Source organism: Rhododendron vialii, chromosome 5a (genome assembly GCF_030253575.1).
Source record: "Rhododendron vialii isolate Sample 1 chromosome 5a, ASM3025357v1".
Taxonomy (NCBI): Eukaryota; Viridiplantae; Streptophyta; class Magnoliopsida; order Ericales; family Ericaceae; genus Rhododendron; species Rhododendron vialii.
In genome coordinates this window covers 8,907,247-8,934,660 of record NC_080561.1, presented here as the reverse complement: position 1 = coordinate 8,934,660, position 27,414 = coordinate 8,907,247, and the positions used below count along the sequence as shown (strand labels likewise).

At 37.7% G+C, this 27,414-nt stretch overlaps 1 protein-coding gene and 2 long non-coding RNA genes across 8 annotated transcripts in view; 1 reads left to right on the top strand and 2 right to left on the bottom strand.

The window, feature by feature from the left end:
* LOC131325667 (probable LRR receptor-like serine/threonine-protein kinase At3g47570) overlaps window positions 1-27,414 on the top strand; it is a 90,546-nt gene that overhangs the window by 5,615 nt on the left and 57,517 nt on the right. The gene's annotated exons all lie outside the window — the stretch shown is intronic.
* The window catches only part of LOC131325718 (uncharacterized), an 87,523-nt gene that overhangs the window by 4,149 nt on the left and 55,960 nt on the right, over window positions 1-27,414 (bottom strand). The gene's annotated exons all lie outside the window — the stretch shown is intronic.
* Window positions 695-27,414, bottom strand: LOC131325715 (uncharacterized). The gene is made up of 3 exons (XR_009199794.1): window positions 26,825-27,414; window positions 1,622-1,673; window positions 695-808 (listed from the first exon to the last, which is right to left on the bottom strand). It is a non-coding gene; the product is annotated as an uncharacterized LOC131325715 (long non-coding RNA).

Below are 27,414 nucleotides of genomic sequence, written 5' to 3'. Positions count from 1 at the left end.
GTTTCACAACAACGTGAATAAATAGAAGTTTAACAAATTAATAGGCATACACTCTAGAGGCACGGCTAAAGGCAAAGGATATTTTCCTATTAAGCTTGAATCGAACCTTATAACGAAGAAATGAGTGACCTTCTTGTCTTTCAAAGTAACCCAGTTGCGAGACCCGGCGACAATAGAAAAGAACAATCTTTATGATCTCTGTGCAATTAATCTAACAATTGCCTAGTTTTAACTCAAAAAAAAAAGGGAATGTGCTAAGTTTGCATTAGGCAAAGAAACTTATATGATCAAATCACGGTATTGGGAAACAAAAAAGAGGTCAAACAATATAATAAATACATCAATTACGTTCTATAATAAATTACGAAAGTCGATCTCTATCTAATTATACTAAATGAGGTGGTGATAATTGATTTCAAGTGAGAATACGTAAACCCGCCAGATAGATATTGAGAAATTGCAACAACATTTAACTACTCTAATGCCCCTCTTGGTTACAAGCCTACATTGCTCTCTCTCTCTCTCTCTCTCTCTCTCTCTCTCTCTCTCTCTCTCTCTCTCTCTCTCTCTCTCTCTCTCTCTCTCTCTCTCTACTCCTCCATCAAAATATCCAACCATCCACCAGTCAAAATAATATTGAAACAAAAAATCTTGAGACAAAAGAGAGAAAAGAACAAGTCAGTAAAGGAGTACCCAACAAATCGGGGCGCAACATGAACTATCACTTCTCAACTAACTTCCTCTACTGCTTCCACCATGCTCTCCTCCAGCTCCACCTCTAGGAGGGCGCCCTCGTCGGACGCGGGGGCTCTGCTGCCCGGGGGCGCAGCAGCCCCTACCCACTTTCTTTAAACGGCACCGTTTCTATTAAATAAAAAATCTCAACCGCTACTTTTCAATCCTATGGAGCAGAAACATGATTATGAGAGCTTTAGAGACAAAATTTGATTATGTCTCTTTAGAATAATATGATCAGAATAGTAAGATCTTCACACCCGTTCAAACAAATTAAAAATTGGACCACTTAATTTTTTAACCATATTTTTTAATATATAAACGGTCTAAAAAAATTATTGCTCAAATTTTCACTCAGATTGAATCTGTACAAAGATCTTGTTATTCTTATCATATTATTCTAAAAGGTCGTAATTCATTTTTATCTTTAGGGCTCTCATATTAAGTATATATTCTTTATTAGGACCCTATGGAGCATAAGTGTGATTATGAGAGCCCTATAGATAAAAATAAATTATGACCCTTTAGAATAATATGACAAGAATAACAAGATCTTTGTACCGATTCAATCGGAGTGAAAATTTGAGCAATAATTTTTTTTAGACCGTTTATATATTAAAAAATATGGTTAAAAATTAAGTGGTCCAATTTTTAATTTGTTTGAACGGGTGTGAAGATCTTACTATTCTGATCATATTATTCTAAAGAGACATAATCAAATTTTGTCTCTAAAGCTCTCATAATCACGTTTCTGCTCCATAGGATTGCAAATTGGCGGTTGAGATTTTTTATTTAATAGAAACGGTGCCGTTTAAAGAGAGTGGGTAGGGGCTGCTGCGCCCCCGGGCAGCAGAGCCCCCGCGTCCGCCCTCGTCTGCCCCAAGACCAGCCGTCGTCAGTAAAGGAGTACCCAACATGCTTCTTCACAAAGACGAGGACTGAATTGTGGCGTTGTCAACCCAACATCAAATCAAATTCAGAGCATCCGTCAGAAACAGGAAAGCCAAATCAAACAGGACCATCATTAAATCATTTAACTTTCTAATAATCCTAGAATGTCCAAGTAATATAACTGTTCAATTACATTTTAAGCACACAATTCCACATGGCTTATCAGATTCAGGGTAAGGCATAGTAAAATACAGAGCTAGCCAATTGTAGAACAGAAGAAGGGCATGTAAGGCCCAGATATGAAACAAAAACAGCCCAACAATTAGGTATACAAATTATCTAGTTTTTCCTTCGATGCACCAAGAAAATAAACACCCCACCTATGAGAATTTAACTGTTAAAATTACTTCTAGTGAGCATGATTCTAGAAACGACGTCCCAGATTAGTATGAAATAAAAAATTACAAGCAGAATTTCTACCAATGGTCCGATCAGTTTACACTTGCTATGCCCGTTCAAGTTAATCATGATTTTGATACAAGTCGAATGTCTGAACCTTCGTATCAAAACTCGTCATGTTTGTGAATTGATCATGTTTTGTTCCTCTACCTCGATTGAATGATCATGCCGGTGAAACTACAGTAAACCAAAAACATGACAAATTTTTGAGAAACCGAAACACACCTACCGAAAATCATGACAAAATTTGTGGAATCACCATGCAACATAACTTATCATGAATACGTATTAAATTATTATGAAACTACATTAAACTAAAAAAATTTGGAGAAGTCAAAAAACGCATACCGAAATCAAATTTGGAGAAATCAAAGCTCTCATACCGAAATCATGACAAAATTTGAGAAATCAAAAGGCATGTCTTTTTACATCTCCACTTTCATTTCCACAGGAAGTTCCTCATATTCTGGGCAATACTATTTGCAACAAACAAAACAATGAACAATATAGTGAATGGTTACACTTGCCTGTTACCGACCTAGTAAAACTTTTCCTTACATGTTAAGGCCTTCTTCCACATAATATCCTTACAGTTATAGCATGTCGATGTAACTTATCTGAGCCGTCCAAAACTTCATTGAATGGCCGAGATTGGTGCACAGCACCACGTGGCCCGTGCCCGCCCGGCACTGAAAAATTTCTCCAACGATAGGGAATGGAAAAAGCTGTGGCAAGTAATTTTTGGGATGGTGGGACCTTCCATGTATGAGTAATGAGATATTTTTTCCAAGTAATTTTTGGGATGGTGGGACCTTCCATGTATAATAATGGGATATTTTTTCCTCATACATCCGCTAATTCTCATTTTTAGTTAAAATAGGACCTTCTCCAAACGTTTTTGTCCAATGGTTATGGAATATAATCCCTAATAATTATCTACATCCAATTCTAATGAATACAAGACCTCCACCAAACAATTTTTTCAAGTAGTTATGGGATATTATCCGTTCAAATTTGTTTAAAGACAAAATGCAGTAAAACAAATCTTAAGGGTAAGATGGGTATTATTTACATTTCAGGATGATAACATAAGTTTTCAAACCCTTTATGATTAGGACATAAATATCTATATAGGAGAGGACCCCTATTTAAGTTCCCCTTCGTCGTTACCTGAATATATGGTCTTGAATTTTGTCCAAGTACATATTAAAAAGAAGAAGAAGGCTAATTAAAAGGTTTTCACTCTCCCCTCTCGATTATGGGGGAGGAAAATGACACGGGCATTTAGGTCGAGCTCGCAAGTTGGTCTCTTACTGTCAATAAAAATTGTTAGAGTCACTGGATGTTATTCGTCGTTACCTGAATATATGGTCTTGAATTTTGTCTAATTACGCATAAAAAAAAGAAGAAGAAGGCTAATTAAAAGGTTTTCACTCTCCCCTCTGGACTATGGGGGAGGAAAATGACACAAGGGTACAATTATTTAGGGTGTGGGTGTGAGGTCTAAGAGGTCAAATTTAATTTCACACAAGGATTATATTTGATACTTTGCAGTCAAATTTCGTTAGTTTGACCTACAAAAAAAACCTCCAAGTATTCTTTTCTTTTTAGAGTTGACAGCATTATGAATGTGACCCTCTTGCATCTTTTTCGAAATATAGTACTCCCTCCGTCCCTTTTTAAGTGTCCTGCTTCGTAACTCCAACTTATTAAAAAGACATCATCATTACACCTTTCACATCAACTTTTTCCTCCACTTTCCCTACTTACCCATCATCATTACACTTTTACTCACTAACTTTTCAAAATAAAATTTACTTTTAGGGACAAAATAGACAATACACCAACTTTTACCCCCCTAATTTTACAAAATGGACACTTATTAAGGGACAGCCCAAAATGAAATACTGGACACAAAAAAAGGGACAGAAGGAGTAAGTCTTTTGGGATCAATTGTAAATTACACTACATTTGTCAGCATATATATACATCTTTTAATTAGCCTCTTAATTGGATTATATCTTTAGGTTAGCAAAATAAAACAATAACTTACAAATTTTTTTTTTTTTACAAGCAACAATAACTTACATATGAATGTAATTTTTTACCTCATTAACCAAAAATTTTGCCCTAGGGGTGGCATCGGTTCCTATAAAATAATTTCTAAATTGAAGTCAACATTTCCAAAGGGGACTTAAGGGATCACAAACCCAAACACAAATACAAGAATTAAGGTGCTCTAGAAGTCTTCATTATCACACATTCAAGTAGGGTCCTTACACTTTATCATGGTCCTGCGTGAAAGTGTGGTGATTGAGGAAGCCCTTCAAGCATCACATGGCAGTGCTTTAGTGGCGGCTCCAGAATTTTTTAGCAGGGTTTTCAAGAAAATGCAAAAAACTACACAAGCTCTATAACAATAACAAGAAATTAAAACCAAACCGAGCCTTATGTCTCAATTACTTGAGGTCGACTACATGAATCATTTTCCTCCATTGAGCTCTTTCAAGAGCCACTTGTTCACACAAACCTACTATCCTCATATCGTTACACACCACAGCATTTAATGTCAATTTAGGTCTACCCCACCCCGTAGCATTGCTACCAAAAGTTATCATATCCGCTCTCTCAACTACTGCATCTCCTTATCTATGGTAGACATGCCCAAACCACCTTAGCCTATTTTCCCTCAACTTCTCTTTTATGGGCGTTACATCTACCATCTCACAAACCGTTTCATTTATAATCCTGTCTCGTCTAGTTTTACCACACATCCACCTCAACATTCTCATTTTCGCTACACTTATCTTGTTCACCTGTTGTTTCTTAATAGGCCAACATTCTGTCTCATAAAGCATCGTTGGTCTGATGGCAGTTCCATAAAAAAATTTCATTCGATTTTATGGGTACCCTCTTGTCACACAGTACACCAATAGCGCTCTTCCACTTGAGCCACCTCACTTGAATCTTATGGGTCACATCATCGGCAATCTCTTCATCTCTACTAATAATAATTGAGCCTAAGTACCTAAATGATCACTCTTAGGCGTCTTCTGGTCTTCGATCATCACTCTTTCTTCGTGCGCACTGCTAGTATGACTAAACTTGCATACCATATACTCAGTTTTACTCCTACTTATCCGAAAATCCTTTGACTCTAATACTTCCCTCCAAATTTCTAGTTTCGTATTAACACCTTTAGCAGTTTCATCTACGATGACAATGTCATCTGCAAACATCATACACCAAGGTATATCCTCTTGAAATTGTCTAGTCAATTCATCCATAACTAAGGCAAATAGGTACGGGCTCAAGGCTGACCCTTGATGCAATCCTACAGTGATTGAAAATTCACTTGTTTCCCCAACTGGTGATCGAATGGTAATGATGGGACCTTCATACATGTCTCTAATCACCTTGATATACCCTTTGGTCACTCCAGAATCCACCATATGATGTCTCTAGGCACCCTATCATAAGCCTTTTCTAAATCTATGAAAACCATATGGAGATCCTTCTTCTTTACTCTGTGTTTTTCTACCATTCTCCTTAATAGGTAGATAGCTTCTATGGTTGATCTGTCAGGCATGAACCCAAACTGTTTCTCTAACACCGTAGTCACCAACCTCAAGCGATGTTCAATAACTCTTTCCCACAACTTCATCGTATGACTCATCAATTTAATACATCTATAGTTGTTGCAACTTTGAATATAAAATAAAATAAAATTGGATACTCCTATTAATATCAACGGTCAAACGAAAAAACATGAAAATAGTCTAAATACATAAGACATTACAATTGTCCCGACGAGTTTTCATATTTTGAAACCGTTGCATAATAACCTCATAATTAATGATACAAAAAACATCTTTTTCACTGAATGCAACCAATCAATCATTCATTCACTCATCTCCCATTGCATAATTTGCATTATAGAGTGCAAAAAAAAAACCTCATTTTGAATGAGACCTTTTCGGGTGTCGATTTGATGATCATAACTATTTGTTTTATTCAAATTGATTTATTAGGAGACCATACAACAATTCAACTCATTTACATATCATTAATTGCTTGATCTAAAAATTCAATTCTCACTCGAGAATTTTAACCCAACAAAATAGATGTACATATCAAGCACTTATGATATCTAATAGAACTTAATTTTTGCGTGGTCTCCTAACAAAAAAATTTGAATAAAATGAACTGTTCTAATCAAGATTAATTGCGTAGGGTGTTCAAAATTAATTGGGTAGGGTATTCAATGTAGTGGGCAAACCTAAATATCAAATTTTTTGTCTTTACAAAATTTTTTGTTCGGTGTTCACTTGCACACCCACAACAAGCTGTGGCGCTACCAATGTGAGGCTCCAAGAACAATTAATAATTTCTTGTAGGCACGGGTTATAGGAGTGTACCCAAGCGTTCAACCTTCTGTGCAATTGGGTTGTATCTTTTCATTAGAGTGATTTTTTTTGGGTTAGAATTAAATATAAAATTTATAATTACAAAATAAATTTGAAGATTTTTCAAAATATTTCTATATTCTTTTTAATAGGTTGAAAGGTCATCAGGCAAAAGTTAAGTGAGCTAAAAAAATTTGCTGCAGAGTGTAGTTGGCACGGGTAATCCGCTAGCTAGTACCTATCCATGTTCAGTAGATAAGTACATGTGCATGAGATCCGGTACATGCTGTTTATTACTCAGCATCTCTATATGCATTATAAATTTAGAATCACATGCATACGTATGCGTTAGAATCTCACATACATATATATGGAGGATATCGGCGCCCCTTTTGTATTCAGAATTCCTACTGCGAAAGTAATAGTAGATCTAAGAGAAACAGCTGTACAAAATGCACAGCTATGTGATAAGGAAAAAAAAAGATATACCAAATCAATTTAACAACTACATAAATCTAACAATAAAAATTAATAGATTTATCGAAATACAAAAGGTAAGCAAAGAGATCGCAGAAATATTTCATTTTCGTAGAAAACTACGAATACTAAAGAGATGCTATATACGAATTTCAAATTCGAAAAAAATTGTTATCATATACTTAGGCATTTCGGATAACAATTGTAGATGGGGTTTGCATTGTAATTAAATCTCTAGTTCTTTGTTCGGTCTACAAAAGTTGAGTTGGAGGGGATTAGCCATCCCATGTGGGAGGTGTTTTTTTTATTCTTCTTCCGGGGAAAGAAAACACAAGTTGTATTGATACAAAACAGATACAAATTGCTCGGTCCATATAGGCCGAAAAACAACAGAACAAGAACATAAAACACAAAAACAACAAGAACAAAAATGAAAAGGGAAAGCTGCTCAGCTCGAATGTGGAAGGTGTTATTACTAATCTTATTCTACCTCTTGTTTGTACATTTGCCGGCCGTGATGCCCATGCTAATTCTTACCCATGCATGACAGCTCTCTCTCTCTCTCTCTCTCTCTCTCTCTGAAGGGTATAAAGAAAAATACTAACATGTCATTATTGATTCCATTATCTGATCCGTGGCAAAACAAATGTGGAGGTTGAATTAACACCTCCCTTATGAGGTCAGGCGCTGTTTTAATTCAGCTTAATGGTTTTGATGAGGTGTGCGATGTCAAAGTGCTGGAATACTGTTTCACAATGCTGAAATTCTATATATAGCTTGAGTTTGCCGCTCTGAAAATTCTTGTTATTAATTAACATCTTCAAGGAGTTATTCGACTGATTTTAATGCTATTCTCAAACTTCTTGGAGGGCTAAAAACTTTGGTCCAACCAACTAATTACTACGGTTAGAGCACAGATGCAGAGATTACTCTTTCAACTCCAATTTTTGGAGGGCTAAGAGGTTCAAGGATCGATGTTTGCTGTTAAGCTGGGAATGGTAGTCAAGCTGCTGATATTCTAGTTGTATGAATTCCTAAGTTTGGTTGTACCTCTTTTCAACTCCCACTTTGGGAGGGCTAAGAGGCCTTATCTGTAGCTGATATTTGCTATATCGATCAGTCGTCATGGTTATGGGTAATCACATGTATTGCTTCAATTATTCCAAGGCGGATTACCCTCTTTGGCAAGGTGTTAACGTTACTACTATGCCTATGATTTATTGTTGCTCTGCATTGCTGCTCTGTTGGCTGAGTTTGAGGTATATATTGTTCTGGAAGAATAATCCTCCTATGCAGGCTAGGGTCCATTTAGGAGGTTTTTGGTGGTGTAAGGATTAGTGGCCGGTTATGGTGCGTGATGGAACATAATCAGCGCGTACAATTTCAAGCTGCGCAATATGCTGTGATGATTCCACTCTTTACTGTGGTTTAATTTCAATGTCTCATTGGATGCACTTTTCATTTCCTTTCTTTTCTTTCTTTTGGCCTTCTTTAGCTCCAAGGTCTTCTTGTATCTGGACTTTTGGCCTCCTCGATATACCCTTTGTCGAGTTCTAATAAATTTTGTTGCCTATCAAAAAAAAAACACCTCCCTTTTGAAAACTACTCATTATGAATTTCTATCCCTAATCCTATGTCATTACCAATCCCCTCGTAACTGCAACTATAATAAAACATAGGTAATATGATTGACCCATGTTTCGCTTAATTGATAGCAATCCAAGCGCAGAAGGACGTTGTCATGGATTGCGATATATAGCCTGAGATATATTTTTTGGTACGTCGGCCATCAGGGTCGGCTCTAATTTTTTAGAAGCCTGCAATATATGGAAATACAAAATGGGACCCTATATGAATTTTTGCAAATAAATTACAGTATAAACTAGATAAGTCACATTTTTAAACCAAACACAAGTACTCATCATCAACGAGGAAAATTCTGGGCAAAAAACAAAATCTAATTATGCACGCTTGATCCATCTTTTCACAATTTCATGTATAGCCTATTCAACCTTTCTTGTGACATAATTTTTTATCTGCAAAGGAAAGTTATTGATAACTTGATAAGAGGGTACATCGAGGAGGGTTAAAGCTTTAGCGTATAGCTAATAAAAAGCATCCCAACAATATTATGTTGGCACCCGGCCGGACCCAAGCGAAATCATGGGCAGAAGCTAAAACCAAAGAAATGGCAAAAACATCCAATACATCATTGGATGAAACAGAGCAAAAACAGAAAAGGAAAGGAAATCCAATGAAACAAAGTCACACTTTTCATTTAGGGATGCCGTCTAACTGTAGCAGCAATAGTCAAATATACATATTTTGAATGGACTTATATAAGGAATATCAAAATAAAAAGGGATTCTAAAAATTACCGAAAATCCTATACGTACTGACCAAAAATATAGGGAAATCGTACCGACGGCCGATCCGAGCCATATATACACGAAAAATAGGGTGTTTAGATCAAGCACCCTACACACATCGGATGCCGTTGATTCCCGCGTTGGGCCCCTCGGTTTTTTTTTATAAAATTTTTGAACGGCTCGGATCGGCCGTCCGATGGCCGAAGACGGCCGCGCGTGGCCGTCGGTATACCGTCGGTAGAAAACGGTCGGTGCAAATAGCACCACTCAAAAATTACAAAAAAAAAAAAATTGAATTTAAAGTGCCGGCACCTTGAGGTTTAGCTCAGGGCCGGTGATGGCCATGTTTTTGCTAGTCATTCCGATTGTTCATTTGGTTGATCTTTCGGAATCGGAATTGAAACTTCATTCAATGCCCTAATACACCTTTTTCAAGTCAAAGCCACATATTTGTGAGACATACATTAAGCGCATCAATGGCTTTTTGACTTTTTTGGTCCCCGAAGTATTTTCGTTGTGCCACTTTGATCCCCAATATTTCAATTGCTAACATTGCATCCCCAAAGTATCAATTTTGTGTTTAAATGGTCCTTGCGGCTCACGCCGTTCCTCTCCTCCGTCAAAACCAAGGGCAAAGTTGGTATTTCACCTCAAAACGGCGTCGTTTTGTTGGAAACGGCTTTTTGACTTTTTTGGTCCCCAAAGTATTTCCGTCATGCCAATTTGGTCCCCAATATTTCAATTGCTAACATTGCATCCCCAAAGTATCAATTTTGTATTTAAATGGTCCTTGCGGCTCACGCCATTCTTTCCCTCCGTCAAAACCAAGGGCAAGGTTGGTATTTCATCTCAAAACGGTGTCGTTTGGTTGGAAACATAGATTTTTCTTTTCCATGGTTCTCTTAGGGTTCTCATTGAAAGCCTTAAAGTCAAAAAAAAATTATGATTCTTTAGGGTAAAATGATCAAAAAATGAAAATCTTCGTACAGGTTCAAACAGATTGCAAATTTGAACACTTAATTTTTTTACCATATTTTTTAATATATAAAAAGTCTAAAAAAATCAAGTGTTTCAATTTTCAACCCATTTGAATCGGTGCGAAGATCTTAATTTTCTGATCATTTTATCCTAAAAGATTATAATTATTTTTTTTTTATCCTAAAGAGGTGAAATAACAATTTTTTATATTCTATGGTTCTTTAGGGTTCTCATTGAAAGCCTTAAAGTCAAAACATTAATTATGACCCTTTAGGATAAAATGAACAGAAAATTAAAATTTTCGCACCGATTCAAACGGATTGAAAATTGGAAAACTTGATTTTTCGAGGCTGTTTATAAATTAAAAAATATGGTGAAAAAATTAAGTGTTCAAAAAATTGAAATATTGGGGACCAAATTGGCATGACGGAAATACTTTGGGGACCAAAAAAGTCAAAAAGCCGTTTCCAACCAAACGACGCCGTTTTGAGGTAAAATACCAACTTTGCCCTTGGTTTTGACGGAGGAGAGGAACGGCGTGAGCTGCATGGACCATTCAAACACAAAATTGATATTTTGGGGATGCAATGTTAGCAATTGGAATATTGGGGACCAAAGTGGCACGACGGAAATACTTTGGGGACCAAAAAAGTCAAAAAGCCCGCATCAATTGAATATCGCAATTGGGAGAGCGTATTAGATATGAATCGATACACAATGAAGTGAAATGAGAGACACTACATTCATTCTCGTCGCCACGTTCTTACTGGATTGGATTGGGCGAAGACCGTTGCTGTTAAGCAGCGTTGGGGGCATGATCGTGTCCCTCGCGACTCTAGGCACGTGTTTAACAATCATAGATCACTCGGAGAAGAAGGTTATATCGGCTGTTGCTCTGGCCATCGCATCGGTGCTATCATTTGTCGCATTGTTCTCGATGGGGTCGGGCCCCATAGCGTGGGTCTACAGCTCGAAGATCTTCCCATTGAGGCTGCGAGCCCAGGGAACGAGCATGGGAACGGCTATGAACCGTCTGATGAGTGGAATCATATCGATGACTTTCCTCTCTCTTTACAAGGCCATCACAATCGGTGGGGCTTTCTTTCTCTTCATGGGAGTGGCAATCATGAGTTGGGTTTTCTTCTACACTCTGCTCCGAAACACAAGGGAGAACCCTCGAGGAAATGCAGATCTTGTTTGGTACGTTCTTTAAGTGGAGGTCGACAATGCGAGAATTGGAGAAGAACAAGCATGTTAGTAACGGAGATGGTACCGGTAACAATGGTGGTCAAGTTCAGTTGGGCACTACCAATGGCTAGAGAAGTTTACCGAGGGATAGTTTCGGTAATGCATGTGTTTTCCTTCTTGCGCGATTTGCGATCGGCATAGACTAGTATCTACTATCAAAGATAGTACTACTTGTTTCAGTTTGAAAAAGAAAAAAATAGATAGTCGATGTACACCCGCCGTTCATCTTTTACCAATCCTCCCACCACTCTCAATATCGCCGGATCATTGATTGCCGAGGCGGACGGTGAGATATTGATCGGTGAATTTTGAATAGTAAAACTGAGCAATGGGTGTAGCACCACTAAAGAAAAAAATAAGGAAAAAGGAAATAGAATTTCAGTGATAATTACCCCAGAAAAAAGTTATGGATGTAAGAGGGGAAAAGAATTAGTAGATAACAGAGAAAAGAATGAAAATGTTACTTTTCCTTGTTTGATAAATTGATGTTGTTGATTGTGCTGAGATTTGAGAGGTGCTTTTCGAATGATGATGGTGTAAAGACTTCGGAAACCCTGAGTATTAGTAGTTGGGAAGCGATACGATGGTTAGCAGCTTATTTGAACTCGTAGGTTTGATTTCCATTGTTAGAGAAAAAAAAATAGAAAGATCTGAGGGTCATTAGAAGTTTGTCTAAACGTTTACTTGAAGGATTTGGGATTAGCAAAGAGCGCAAAAATTGTCCTGGACATCCAATAGTAAGAAAATTAAATGAGAATAAGGTGAATATGGGTACCATGACTCGAACCCCTTGACATGACAAATGACACCACAAGAATGCCAAAAAAGGGAAACCAAAGCTTTGGTAAAGTAAGAATAAGGTATTGGTAAGGATAAAATGGTTAGTACTTTATGGTACAATTGGTGAGTGTAGTGGGTGGGTGTAGGAATTAGGATTACAAAGATGTTTATCTTTAGTACTCCCTCCATCCCCTTTTAAAGTCCAGTATTTCATTTTAAGCTGTCCCTTAATAAATGTTCATTTTGAAAGTTAGTGAGTAAAAATTGATACATTTTCCATTTTGCCCCTAAAAGTAGATTCCATTTTGAAAAGTTAGTGAGTAAAAGTGTAATGATGATATCTCCATCGAGGGTAAATAGGAAAAGTGGAGATAAAAGTTGATGTGAAAGGTGTAATGATGATGTTTTCTTAATAAGTTGAAGTTATGAAGCGAGACATTTAAAAAGGGACGGAGGGAGTAATTTAATAAAATCGTTCTTGTAGGCTCATGGCTGCATATCATTTTGGAGAGAAAATCTGTGAGATTGGATTGTAGCATCAACATATCCTTTAAATCAATCATGAAACTAACATGTTGTTAACTTTATAGGATGGAAAGCTCGTAAATCACATAAGACTTAACACGATTGAAGCGCAGCGAAATTAAGACGTTTAAAAGGTATTAGAAGAGATCGGGGGTCCAAACCATGGAAGAAGAAACTTTTCAAAATTTTCCAGTTTGGTACATATAGCAGGGTTAAGGGTGCTACATGTACCCAATGAACAAAATTAGAGAAATCTGGGTTTGGTACATGTGCCAGGGTAAACACTGGTACATGTAGAGCCTGGGTTCTTCAACACGATTTTGACAGCTTTCAAAGGCAAACACAAGGCCTCCAAATAACGATCCAAGGCAAGTTTTAGACATTGAATCTACTTATAAACATATAGAACAAGCAAGATGTCACGACCCAAATCTAGCGGATTTGAATATCGTGACCGGCCAGTGAGTCCGTCTCACCAAAGGCCTTTATTGACCCTCTTTTCTTTTCTTTTCAAAAAGAAATATCCATAACATTTACGGAAGCCTTCTTCAGTAATCAACAATCACATAGGGTGATTTATTCATTATGCTAATATCAACAAAGGCTACACTCTTCTTTTATTCATTACATAACCATATCACCGGCATAATAATATTAATACTTGGCCCGTCTCTCTAATCCTGATTACCTGAAAAGAAAGATTTCAATAATCTAAGCCACTGCTTGTGTGAGATTATGAATTATCAAAGTTACATGAGCTACCATGGAATTCTTTTTATCAAAGAGAAACAGGAACCATTACTTCAGTTTTTCATGGCTTGAACTGTAACAAAAACCATAACTTCAGTTTTTCATTGCTTAAACTGTAACCAACATCATAAACAAGTTCGTATATAACATAACATGCTGTAAACATAATACGATATACCATCCAACGATTACCACCAGTAATGAGGGAGCGACCCCCAACATAACATGATGAATTGATCAATTCAGTTGGACACCTGGCTATGCTCCTTTTTCCATTCCATCCCTATAACACCATTCCGACTAGTATCTTTAACGTCTCCTAAATTCAGGGACATCGTTCGGATATATCGATAATAACTTTTTCCATAAACTGTTCAAAACATCATAATTCCATGGTATATTTGCTACAAAAGAACTTTATTGTTAAATAACCATAATTTAAAAACATAAACTTTACAAAAACTCATGTAACAGGGATAATTCATAACTCACCTTTCGTTCCGTTCAACTTGGCTTATGATCAACTACTTTGAAGGACTCGTACTTAATTCTTTTCCGCTTCTTTCCTCCTCTTTTCACTCTCTCTCTTCTTCTTCTTTTTTCCTCTTCTTTTCAAGTTGAGTGCCGTGAGTGTGGTGTGTGTGTTTTGGGTTGTGTGTGTGTAGTGTGTGCTTGTGGAGTAGTTGAGAAGGCTATTTATAGTGTTGGATCACAAGCTCTAGAATATTCTATCATATCCAACTATATCTTATCCAAATTTTTCCTCTTCTTTTCAAGTTGAGTGCCGTGAGTGTGGTGTGTGTGTTTTGGGTTGTGTGTGTGTAGTGTGTGCTTGTGGAGTAGTTGAGAAGGCTATTTATAGTGTTGGATCACAAGCTCTAGAATATTCTATCATATCCAACTATATCTTATCCAAATCTAGGGTAATCTTATCATATCTTATCCAAATCTAGAATAATCTATATATAATGTAATAAAATATTATCATATCTTATCCAAATCTAATAAAATCTTATCATATCTAAGCATATCCCACAAAATCTAGGGATATTCTAATAGGATTTGATTCGATTCGCCCTATAATGAGATGTTACCTCTTTCCGGATTATTTTATTTCGGTTCTCTGCCTCGCGGAAACTTATGTCTTTTCCCTTGGCCACAATGTCGTTAACAGGGTTAAGGCAATAACGTTTTAAAAATTAACATATATGCAGAAAATACTCTATTTGTTTTATATCTTAAGTCACAAACAATCTACTTTCTGAATTCTAACGGTAAGCGGCCCGTTAAATGATTATCCCCTTACTTTCCTTATTCTTTTTCGTTCTAAGAAGTCGGGGTGTTACACAAGAAATCCCTACCTTAAGTAATTCGAACGAAACCCAAGCAAGCCCTAGAACTCCAAAGTTGAAACCGAGCGAAACACACCTCCTCCTAGCTTGAACGGACAAAACCCAAGGCTTAGAGCACTTAAGAAGGTTGATTTGGCGGTAGATCTTGGTGGGTTTGGAGCTTGAGAGAGAGAGAGAGAGAGAGGGGGAGGGGGGGAGAGAGAGAGAGCGAGAGAGCCATGAGAGATAGAGATGGAGAAGAGATGTATTATTATCTCCTACACACATACACACACACACACCTATATATACTACTCCCCCGTCCCCTTTTTAAAGTCCTGTATTTCATTTTAGGCTGTCCCTTAATAAGTGTCCATTTTGTAAAGTTAGTGGATAAAAGTTGATACATTTTCCATTTTGCCCCTAAAAGTAGATTCTATTTTAAAAAGTTAGTAAATAAAAGTGTAATGATGATGTTTCCATAGAGGGTAAGTAGGAAAAGTTGAAGTAAAAGTTGATGTGAAAGGTGCATGTAATAATGATGTTTTCTTAATAAGTTGGAGTTACGAAGTGGGACACTTGAAAATGGACGGAGAGAGTAACATATATTCAAATTGCATAAACACCCCTAGAGTAACAATCATCTCACATAAGCCCCAATTCATACAAACTCAACTAAATTCATATTGTCCTCATTTATAATATCGAATAAACCTTTTAATGATTTCTGAAAATACGAGTCCTTACAATGTCAATCTTGTCAATTCTCTCTTCATACAAGAAATGAGGTGTGCGACCGACGAGAAAGAAACAAGCTAAATAGGAGTACCATATTAGCTTATAGCATACTAACATGGCACATCATTCCAAAAGATCTCGTCATTTCCCTAGACAAATCTGGCCTGGATCGAGCATCTTCAATCCCTCTTGAGTCCCAGCTCTGAGCTATAGTCAACTCCCTTGCGTTTGTGTGCTTCAAATTTCAAAATTATTTTTCATTTTGATATACAGTATATAAAAATATAATAACTTGTGCTGGCACAAAGCACAACCAACTGCATAAACGAATGTGATACAAGAAAGTCTTGCTTGAGCCCTCATGTCTATCCATGTTATCCTTGTTGCTTTCCCAATCATGCTCCATGGGACCCTGACATTTCGTGGCCTTAGGTAGTCAAGCTAGAGTAGCAACACAAAGTCTCTACTTCAGGACATAGTCTCAAGTCAAGTACGGGTAAAGAGTGGTCATATAAATGACTCTTGAGCTCATACAATGATAGGAAAGGGATCCATGCTATCACTCTTCTAAGTATGGTCGACTACAGCATATGTGGTATGATTCACATGCTACAGTGGAGTAATCCATAAAGATTGGGTCATTCCCAAAAAATACTGTACAAACATAAGTACAGTCGCTACTAAAAGCACCTTACTCGAGACTTTCAAATTTGTCGCATGCACTGCACCCTATCTAGGTCTCCATCTGGCTCAAGGGCTCAAGCAAAAAGCTACACACTTTCTGTGTTCGATCAAGTGACCTCATCTTGGTCCAACCAAGGCGACAATACTCTAAACTCCGCATCATATAAAGAGTATAATTATGTCTCATCTCACTTGCCCATTAGCACCGAGGTAGGTTACCGTGTGAGATGGTCAACCCTATGCCTTTTAACACACAATTGTAAGTGCATAATAATTTAAATGCAACATGATTTTTATTTTCACAACCAACTAAAATATAAAAACCAGTGCAACAATAAATATCTGAAGGTATCTCAATAAAGTATAAACAACTTAAATCCTACGAAGTCCCAGACTACTGACATGGCTCTGAAAGACATCCCTCGCTATAGGCTTAGTCAAGGGATCAACAACCATACTTGTCGTGGATATATGCTTTAGGACCACATCTCCTTGCGCAACCATATCTCGAATGTAGTGAAAACGAATGTCAATGTGTTTAGATTTTTCATGATATTTTAGATCCTTAGCATAAGTAAGAGTTGTCGTACTATCACAATATAGAGTCACAAGCCAACTAGATCTAGGCCTTGTGTCAAGGCGCTATAAGAATCTCCTCAATCAAACAACCTTTAAGACCTATTTATTGCCAATAGTCTTGCGCCCAAGCAGAAGATCAACCAACTCCCACACCTAATATTTGCCCATAGAATTAAACGCATCCTCCATAGCAGCTAGTCATTTCTTACAAGCAGGTGAAGACAAAGCCTCATTATACGAACTAGGCTCATTTTCCTCTTGAGGAGCACACATTAACGATTCCCTTTCAATCTCAAAACAACAATGATGAATACTTTCACGATGACATCTATGTGGCGGAGGATCTTAAGAATCAATAGTCTAGTGGAGTACTCCCATTAGGAGGCAAGCTACTCCCACTGTTCTCGATGACCATAGGATGAGGATTTAAACTCCCACCCTCGCTGAGAACAAGTGTAACTTCCTCTGATTCACATATCTCATAAAGATTAAGATCTTCCCTCACATCTTCTCTGCTTGGAAACTCATGTTCAATGAAATTCACATATTTGGACTCATCAATCTCAGTCAATCTACCATCAGGTTGTTCACATATCATAACATAATGCGCACATCTAATGACCCACAGGTTCTCAAATGGTAAATTACTGGCTTCCTACCTACCCATAACTCATATGGTGTAGAAGAGGCTGATTTACTTGGCACACGGTTAAAGATATAGGCCGCACTTAATAGAGCATCTCCCCAAAAACTAATTGGAAGATTAGTATGCGCCATCATCGACCTAACCATATTTAACAGTGTACAATTTCTTCTTTCTGCAACACCATTTTGTTGCGAAGTACCTAATCTCATTAACTGTCATTGGATACCTTTATTTTCACAGAGCCCTTTAAATTTCACAGATAAGTATTCACATCTGCGATCTATCCTTAGAACTTTTAGGTTTCTTTCTTTTTGATTCTCAACTTCTTTAACAAATCGAATGAAGTAGTCCAATGCTTCTGATTTATGAGTGATCAAATAGACATATCAATATCGCGAAATGTTCGAATGTACTAGCTCTAGTGGACTTATAGCTCTCACTGCCTTACCAAATGGTTTTCTTATAGCTTTTCCTGTCATGCAAGACTCACATATTGGTAGGTTGACTTTAACGAGTGGGCCTAAAAAGCCGTCTCAAGCTAACCTAGTCATCCTATCTTGGCCAATCTGGCCTAACCTAGCATGCCATTTCATAGAACAAGAAAAAACATCATCATCATGAAAAGCCATAAATGCCTTATTATTTAAACCATCCAAATCCAAAACATAGAAACCACCAGAAATAGATCCATGCCCAAACGACTTATTATTTAGGCATAATAAAAAACCATCTCTGTTGAAATTAATGGAAAATCCTAACTCTTAAAACTACTACTGATATCAAGTTATGTCAAACTCCAGGCGCATAAAGTACATCATAGAGAATAAGTGTGCGACCACTTTGCACTCAGCTAATAAGTGCTAACTCCTAGCAAATCCTCGGCTGAACTATTCCCCATAAATACACTCTAGCTACCAACAAGAATCCGACGATACTTGATAAATCCTCCTTGTTCTTGTGCTACATGTTTTGTTGCTCCTGTGTCAACAATCCAACTAGGATCAGTATGAGCAACCAATACATTAGAGCAATCCATGCTAGAAATAGGGTTAGATGGTACCTTCTTCGGCTCAGTGCAATCACGAGCGAAGTGTCCAATCTTCTGACAGTTGTAACAATTGACTTTGGATTCATGCTTTTTGCCTCTGCAGCGCTTAACACATTCTTTTGGTGCATTATCGCTAGTTTCTACATGCTTAGCCTCACCACCTTGCCTTTTGCGCTTAGACCCAATTGTCTTGCGCTGGCCAGCTTCAACCACGAGAACCTCATTGCCTTGCTTTGCATCTTGGCGCTCGGCTTCAAGCTCAAGATGACACTTCAAATCATTAAAGGTTTTAACCATTTCTTTGTGTGTCATTGTGAGCTTAAAATGGTCTCATGTCTCATCAGGTAGATTCCTAAGCACAACGAGAATCTGCTGCTCATCGGTCAAAACGTTGCCGGTAGTCCTAAGGTCGCGTATCATAGTCGACATAACCCTTAAATGTTCAGGCATGGAATGTTGGGGGTTCATTTTATAACTGTCAAACTTAAATGTTAACGCGCGTAACCTAGTTGCCGTTATGCCACCAAAAGCAATTTTCAGCTAGTTCCACATTTCTTGGGCAGTAGCGCAATTTTCAAACTTGCAATGAGATCATTGTGCATGTTGGCTAACATATTAAAGTGCACACAATGGTCTTTCTTGACCCAATTTTGATAAGTTTCCATGTTTCGACGGTCTTGGGCAGTGGTCCCCTCTTCGGGGACAGTCATGGTATTGATCAAGGTTTCAAGTACTTCTGGCTCATTCAGGAGATACTAGATTTTCTTGTGCCACATGTCATAGTTTTTTCCATCCAGTTTCTCCCCCTTAACAAGATCAGCAATAACAGTCTTCGAGGCCATTTCACTACATTTATTTGCGCATTGGAAATATTTGGCGAATTACAATAATTTTATCTTAAAACCCTATTAAGCAAATGATGATTTTAACCATGGATAGAGATCGAAAATTTGCAAAGCTTGTAGTCATCACTCCAACACATGGTGTAAACCATCATTTCTTAATCGATTTTTAGACAAAATTTCCAATGAATCAATATACCAGTAAGAGGACGGGACTAGTTTTTTAAGTCCCTAATTAATATTTTATGCAAGAATGAGAGGCAAAAATATTATACAAACATAAGTGCAAAAATTCACCACCTTACAAATAAAAAACAAATGAGGGTGTTACACTTATTTCCATATAATAAATTTGTCTTCAGTCTCTATCATCAATGAGAGCCCATCTCCAAACGCATACAAATATATTACCCTTCAATTGACCATCCATGCCAACATACAACAACACATAATGGGTAAAGGCATGGATGGTTCCACCACACTCTCCCTCTAAGAAGATGGGTAAAGTCCAATTACTAAGGATACAATTGTTTGCGCCGTAACGTGGCAATAAACAATCGATACATAATGAATATGAAAAAATATACAATTTGTTCATAATAATCGCAACGTATCCAAACGCAACAATCATAAAATAATTAAAAAGAATTATTGTAAGGTTGGGGCCCGGCTAGCACAACCCTAGTGCGCACTGAATTTTTTATTTATGGACTCGAAATCTGATGATATTTTAAAAAACGGAACAGCATCAAATATATCAAAGTTGGTGCAGTGGTCGCAAGTTCAATCCTTGCGGCTCTCACTAAAAACACCTTTTTTTAATTTTTAATCAAGCGAAGCCGCGCGCTATTAAGCCGCCGAGCCTTGACCGAGCCGCGCAATCAAACCAAGCCGCGAGCCGCTTACAGAGCCACGTTGTCAAGCTGATCCGCGAGCAGCTTATCTAGCCGAGTCACGCTCTTTTGTTACTGTTCCAGATTTCCAGAAAATCGCACATAAAACTCCAAATTTCAAATTGTATCTTTTTCGTTTTAACTCCAAATCTAACGAATCTTATATCGATGTGAAGCTTAGGAAAAACAAAATCCTATCAGATAATTTTCATTGTCCAAAAAAAACTTTAACAAAGGTCAAATTGAGCACAAAGCAAGGCCATTAATAAAAATAATTATTTTTGTGACGAGGACTATTACGAATAGATTATACGGTGCACGTTATATGCGAGACCGAGCCCTAATAGCTCTGATACCAACGTTAACTTTATCGGATCGAAAGCTCGTACATCACATAAGACTTACATGATTGAAGCGCAACGGAATTAAGATGCTTCAAGCTTTTCACGATCGACGAACTGAGGCTCGCTCTACAAGCACCGATTACGTACACAAACACCGTCTTCTCTTCACGCCGGGTAGAGGAGACTACTAGAGTCTGCTCTTAATATCCACACCGCAAATCCTAGGGTTCTTAAATGGAAACCCTAGAGAAAGAGAAGATATTTCATAGGAGCATATTTTCTAGAGGAGAAGGAGAGATCATGGAACTCTAACTTGTTATTGTGTATATCTCCAAATATCTGCATGACTATATTTATAGATTCAAGTCCAAGAGTTCAAAGTTTCCTAATAGATATAGGTGATCTATTATCTTTGAACTCTCCTAACATATAGAGATTAGGAGTCATGTCTCATCGTTCTAGCCAACTCAGGTGGTGTACGAAATGAATAGTAAAAAGAACTTTAAAAAAAAGGTTTTTCAAGCTAAAAAATAATATGTTTACGCAAATAATTTTCCTACCAATATGAATCTTGTTTGATAGATCTCATTGAGATCTTTTAAACGGTGCAAAAAAATTAAAAAATTATTTTTCATTTTCATTATATTTGAGCTTGAAAAACCTTCTTTTTCTAAAAGTTCTTTTTACTATTCATTTGGAACACCACCTCAATCACATAACCCATGTGGGTTGGGTCCGATCCGAACCGACCCATTTTTTTAACACATGTATTATCATGAAATATTTCTTCAAATCAATCATGAAATTGGGTCTAAACAATCTAATGGGATGTTTCTTCAAATCTGCCATAGATAGGATGTTTAGGTTTTCAAGACCACCTTCTTTGTCAAGAGAAATAGATTCAAGAAAATATAAAAAAGACACATACAGAATACACACACACACATATATTTATATTTTTTTTTATCAAAAAAAAGGGTAGGAGGGGGAGACCAGTGTAGCAACCCCCCTTGAACGTGACCATAGGGACTCCCTACCTGCTGTGGAATGTCCGGTTCATGCCATAGCTATTGTCCGTGACGACAGGCCGTCACCATAGCACCACCTGGGTAAAGATGGCAAGGGAACAAATCCCCCATTCCTTCGTCACTAAGAAGACTCGAACCCGAGTCTTGCCTAGGGATGAAGGAGGCTTTTGCCATCCAAGCTACGGCCATCGGTGGTACATATATATATATATATATATATATATATATATATATATATATATATATAGAGAGAGAGAGAGAGAGAGAGAGAGAGAGAGAGAGAGAGAGAGAGAGAGAGAGAGATACACATATATATATAGAGATATATATATATATATATGTGTGTATATATATATATATACACATATATATATATATAGATATATGGATACCGAAATCCATAAAGATGCCGAACTAGAAAAATTATTCGATGCTTTGCGTTTCTTTTTATTTTACCAAAAATGTGACTTGTAGAATGGATTCACCAAGTTTGGAACCGAGGACCTTGGGTCTTTAGCCAATGTAACTTTGCCACTTGAACTACACCGACGCTTGTCATTAATTGCTTCAAGTTTATAAGTTATTCTTTCTCTCTAGATTTCAATTTATTAAGCAACCTTATTTGACACTTGCAAACATAAAATTAACTACTAAAAAATAAGATTATTAGAATATAAAATAGGTCGAACAAAATACTAATTTAAGGGATGTAAGAGCATCACCAATTTTGGCCCATTTTAAGATCCAAATTTAAAATTTGGGCAAAATCCTTAAAAATCCATTTCCAATCATGACCCATTTCTTTGCTCAAATCTGAGACAAAGAAAGCCTCTACCTATTTTTCGCTCCATTTTCCAAAAGCTCTTTTCTACTTTCCAACAGCTCTTTCTCCGATAATAAAAGTCTTTCGTCCGTGTTTGAACAAACTTCATTCAACCAACCGTCCAAGCTCATTTGTTTTTGTCTGAACAAACTCTATTCAATGAAGAAAGTCTTTTATTACCCGCTCTTCCACATTCCCCTATCTCTATAAATAGGTCGCATTTAGAATCCTCATATATCTGGTATCAGTTGTTTAAGGGAGATGGAATCAGGAGGGAAATGATCTCTCCAATATAAATCTGGTAAGGGTTTATCTTGGATAAGACAAAATTGAGAGAGAAATTTGTTTGCGAAAAAGTGAAAAATGAGAGGGAAATAAAATAAGAGATATTATTGGTGAAAAAAACAAGAAAAACCAAAATTGAGGAAAATACTCTTGACAGCATAAAAAAACCAGTATATTTGGGTAAGAGATCATTTTTCCATTGGAGTTGTAGGCACCCCAATTTGGCCTAACAATTATTTCAAGTCCCACCTTGGGGACCATCCCGATGATGAATGGATACATGTGATTGCAGATTGACTTCTCGTAAACCTATGGACTTTTGGTGAGTACTTTTAGCCACTTAGAGGACCCAATTCAGAGCCATACAGCCTTTCAGACAGAAATACAGTATCATAGGAGAATCCATTTGTCGGCCATAACATTGATCTCACGGCCTCAACTTCATTCTTTCACCCGTGAAACATGTTGCTTGAAAATCTCTGTGAGAGATTAATTCCTCGGTAGCCATATCAATTCTTCGGCCGCCACATCCATCACTGGGCCGCCAGATCTTTTGCTCGGTCGCTAGATCGCCCTTTTTCTAGATTTTGGAATGTTCTGTCAATCGTTTGATCCGTTCTCAAAACCCTAGCAGCCTTTTTCCAATGCGTTCAGGCCACGAAAGCAGATTTCGTTTAGAGATCCTATTACCCTATAATTCCTTTTTGATTCACGCCATTTGATTGGCCGGAGTGAGTTACCAATTGCCTATATAAAAAGGCACTTAAGGTTCAAAATTAACAACAACAATCAACCCTCTAGCCACAAAATTCTGCAGAAACACTCTTCCATATCCCCTCTACAAAAGCCCTAATCTTCCAAAGGCAGCCGTAATCCGACGATCAAACCCCCCGAAGTACAAACCCTAACCCTAGGGTTTTCGAGAAGCAAATCAGTCAATCACCTCCAATCCGAAGCAATCAAGCAACTGAGGAATCAAGGTGGTGAGGCCCAAGAGCCTATGGTTTGGTTCTTTTATGCTTTTGTTCATTAGTCATAGTACTTTGATTTTTTGTTAAACGCCTAGTCTGGTGTGAGGAAGAACATCGCCTGGATCTTCAATCCTTCGGCCGGTACATCAATCCACAAGGATTTCTCGGTTGTGACATCCATTCACCGGCCGAGGGATCCATTCTCTGGAACAGTTTGCTTTCTATTTTGATGCATGTTTTCATTACTATTTTGGCTCACCTTATCAATTGTTTAAAGGCTAAAATCAGTTTACGTGCTTAGAATTAGATAAGGCAAATACATATCATGTGTCGAACGATTATGGGCCAGTCTCACAATTGGGCAAAGAAGGGTTCCTAACACCTTCCCCTTATTGTATTTTTGGCTCCCGTACCCGGAATCTCTACTTGTTTTTTTCTAGTTTTTATAAATTAGGTGGCGACTCTGTTTTGATGATAACCGTTATCGTGTGGCGATGTTCCTAGCCATGAGAATATCCATGATCTTGGTTTATGAAGTGGAACTAAACAAGCATGATCAATCTATTTGGCGATACCCCGTTTGGGAGGTGTCTACAGTTTTTGAAGACTTTGCTGGGGACTTGAGAGCCATAACCAGAAAGCTCGACATAGATTAATATTTTCTTCATCTAATTCTTTTATCATATGCATCAAACAGGCAACCTATTTGAGTTCACCTAATATCCCGACATGTCACGGGCTATGTTAGGGGTTCCAGCAAACTCCACAATCACTTGTGCCTAGTGGTATATCAAAATGGAAATCACCCGATTGCCACCTCTGATGGGCTAGCGAAAGGACTGTTGCCCTTTGACAACGGAGCACCCTTGAGACTATCCAAACTTTACATGTGTTAGAGAGCCGTAAAACTTATCAAAATAAGACAAGAACCCACAGGTTAAGACATTTTCTTGCATTTAACTTTGAAGTTCTTCCTCACACCTTGTATAAACTATTGTTGTAACATCTCTTTCTATGCAGAAGGGTTAGGATTTTCAGCCCAAATCCTAACCCTATACAGCCAAGTACTGACTTACATGTATTTTACTTTTAAGCAGACACGATAGGTAAGTCAAAGACGCAACCACAGCCAATTTTATACTCTTATAACACCCGAAGCCACGCCAAATAGAGGTCTTTACAGCCATCCTGCCTGTCATCCTCGCCTGTCAGAACACCTCTACCGCAACGGTCTCCATCACTTCCTGGTTCTTCACGGACATCCTCTTAGCAAACCTAATTATTAGCCAAATCCCAAGCTTCACCAAGCTTTTCTCCCAATCCCATCTCAGAGATGTCAGACAACGACGCTATCATTGTTGAGCTCCAAGCTCAAGTCACCTATTTAATAGCTGAGAAAGCAGTAAGAGATGCTGCAGATAAGGAAGAAGCAGAAAATCCTCGTAAAGTGGCATTGGCAGAGAATCCTGAATTGACCAAGCAAGTCAAGGAGATCAAACATGCCCTGACTCATTCACAGGGGGACCAAATTCTGGACTTTGAAGGACCTTGCCTTTTTCCAAATTCTCAACTACCAAAGAAGTTCAAAATGCCAAACATTGAGAAGTTCAATGGAACTGGCAACTATACCAGCCATGTCTGCCATGTTATCAACACCTTGAAACCAATGGGCTTGAATGATGAGCTCATTGCTCAATTATTTCTAAGGACTCTCGCTAGAAGCGCTCTCGATTGGTTTCTTACTTTGGAGTTTGTGCATTATCATACCTGGCCAGAAATTGCCAATGCTTTCGTTAAGCAGAATGCATACAATGTCCAAATTGAGTTAACTACTCGAGATTTGGAGATGACCAAGCAAGAGTCGAGCGAAGACTTTGCTACCTTTGTGGCTAGATGGAGAGAGAAAGCCGATAAGATGAAAAGTCGTCCCTCTGAGGAAGATCAAGTCAGGATAGTTGTCAAAATCTGCAGCCCAAGTATCTCAGGCATCTCTACACTCTGGCTATCACCTATTTCAAACGCCTACATGCTACTGGGCTATAGATTGAAGATGGAATCAGGCTGGGGCTCATTAGGAAAGAAGAAACTCCTTCTCCATCCAAGAAAACCTTCCCTATTTGTACTTCTCATGCCTCTGTTAATGCTCTTGACCTAGCCTTATCTCAAGAACCATTCCAAGCTAGCTCATCCCGAAACTCAAATAGCCCCCGCCGCAACTTTGACCCTCTTTATATGACCTCATCCCAAGCCTTAACCATTCTGAGCCGTCAATGACATCTGAAGCCCTTGAACAACCCACCTCCTCAGCCACCTTATGGCCCAAACAATTATGCCAACAAACAGTGCGCTTACCACTAACACCCTAGGCATGAGACGGACCGTTGCATGCGTCTCCGCCATGACATCCAGGATCTCATTGATAGCCAAGCTATAAAGCCAATACAAGTTAACTAGTTTTCCCTTCCATGCACCAGGAAATAAACACCCCACCTATGAGAATGTAATTGTAAAAATTACTTCTAGTGAGCATGATTCTAGGAATGACCCAAATTAGTTTGAAATAGAAAACTACAAGCATTGTTTCTACCAATGGTCAAATCAGTTTACACTAGTTATGCCCGTTCAAGTTAATCATGATTTTGATACATGTTGAATGACTGATTCTTCGTATCAAAACTGGTCATGTTTTGTGGATTAATCCTGTTTTGTTTATCTACCTCAATCAAATGATAATGCCGATGAAACTAAAGTAAACAAAAAACATGACAAATTTTTGAAAAATCGAAATACACTTACAGAACATCATGACAAAGAATCACCATGCAACATAAACTATCATGAATACGTATTCAAAATTATCCCTATGAAACTATAGTAAACAGAACTCATGACAATATTTGGAGAAATCAAGACACACAACTGAAATCATGACAAAAACTGTGAAATCACCATAAAACAGAAACAAGAGGAATTGGGTTAGAAATTGCAATTTACGAAGTCTAGCCATTCCAAATCGCTTATATATGTCACCTCCTAGGGTTTTCCAATTGAGTTCGATGAAATAAATGAGTTCCAATTGGTTGGGTCTAGGTAGTTTTGGGATTCACAGGCCGACCAACTCACCAAAGGGGGTTCGCATATGCCGGAACAAAATATAGATCGCCGATGGGAGGAGAAACACGACCTGCCATTTCAGTTCCCCCTTTCTTCTTCTTTCTGTTTGAACGATACGGAATGGAAAAAGCTGAGGCAAATAATTTTTGGGATGGTGGGACCTTCCATGTATAATAATGGGATATTTTTTCCCGATATATCGGCTAATTCTCATTTTTAGGTAAAATAGGACCTTCTCCAAACGTTTTTGTCCAATAGTTATGGGATATAATCCCTAATAATTATCTACATCCAATTCTAATGAATACAGGACCTCCACCAAACAGTTTTTCAGGTAGTTATGGGATATTATCCATTCAAATTTGTTTAAAGGAAAAATGCAGTAAACCAAATCTTAAGGGTAAGATGGGTATTATTTACATTTCAGGATGATAACATAAGTTTTCAAAACCCTTAGGATTAGGACATAA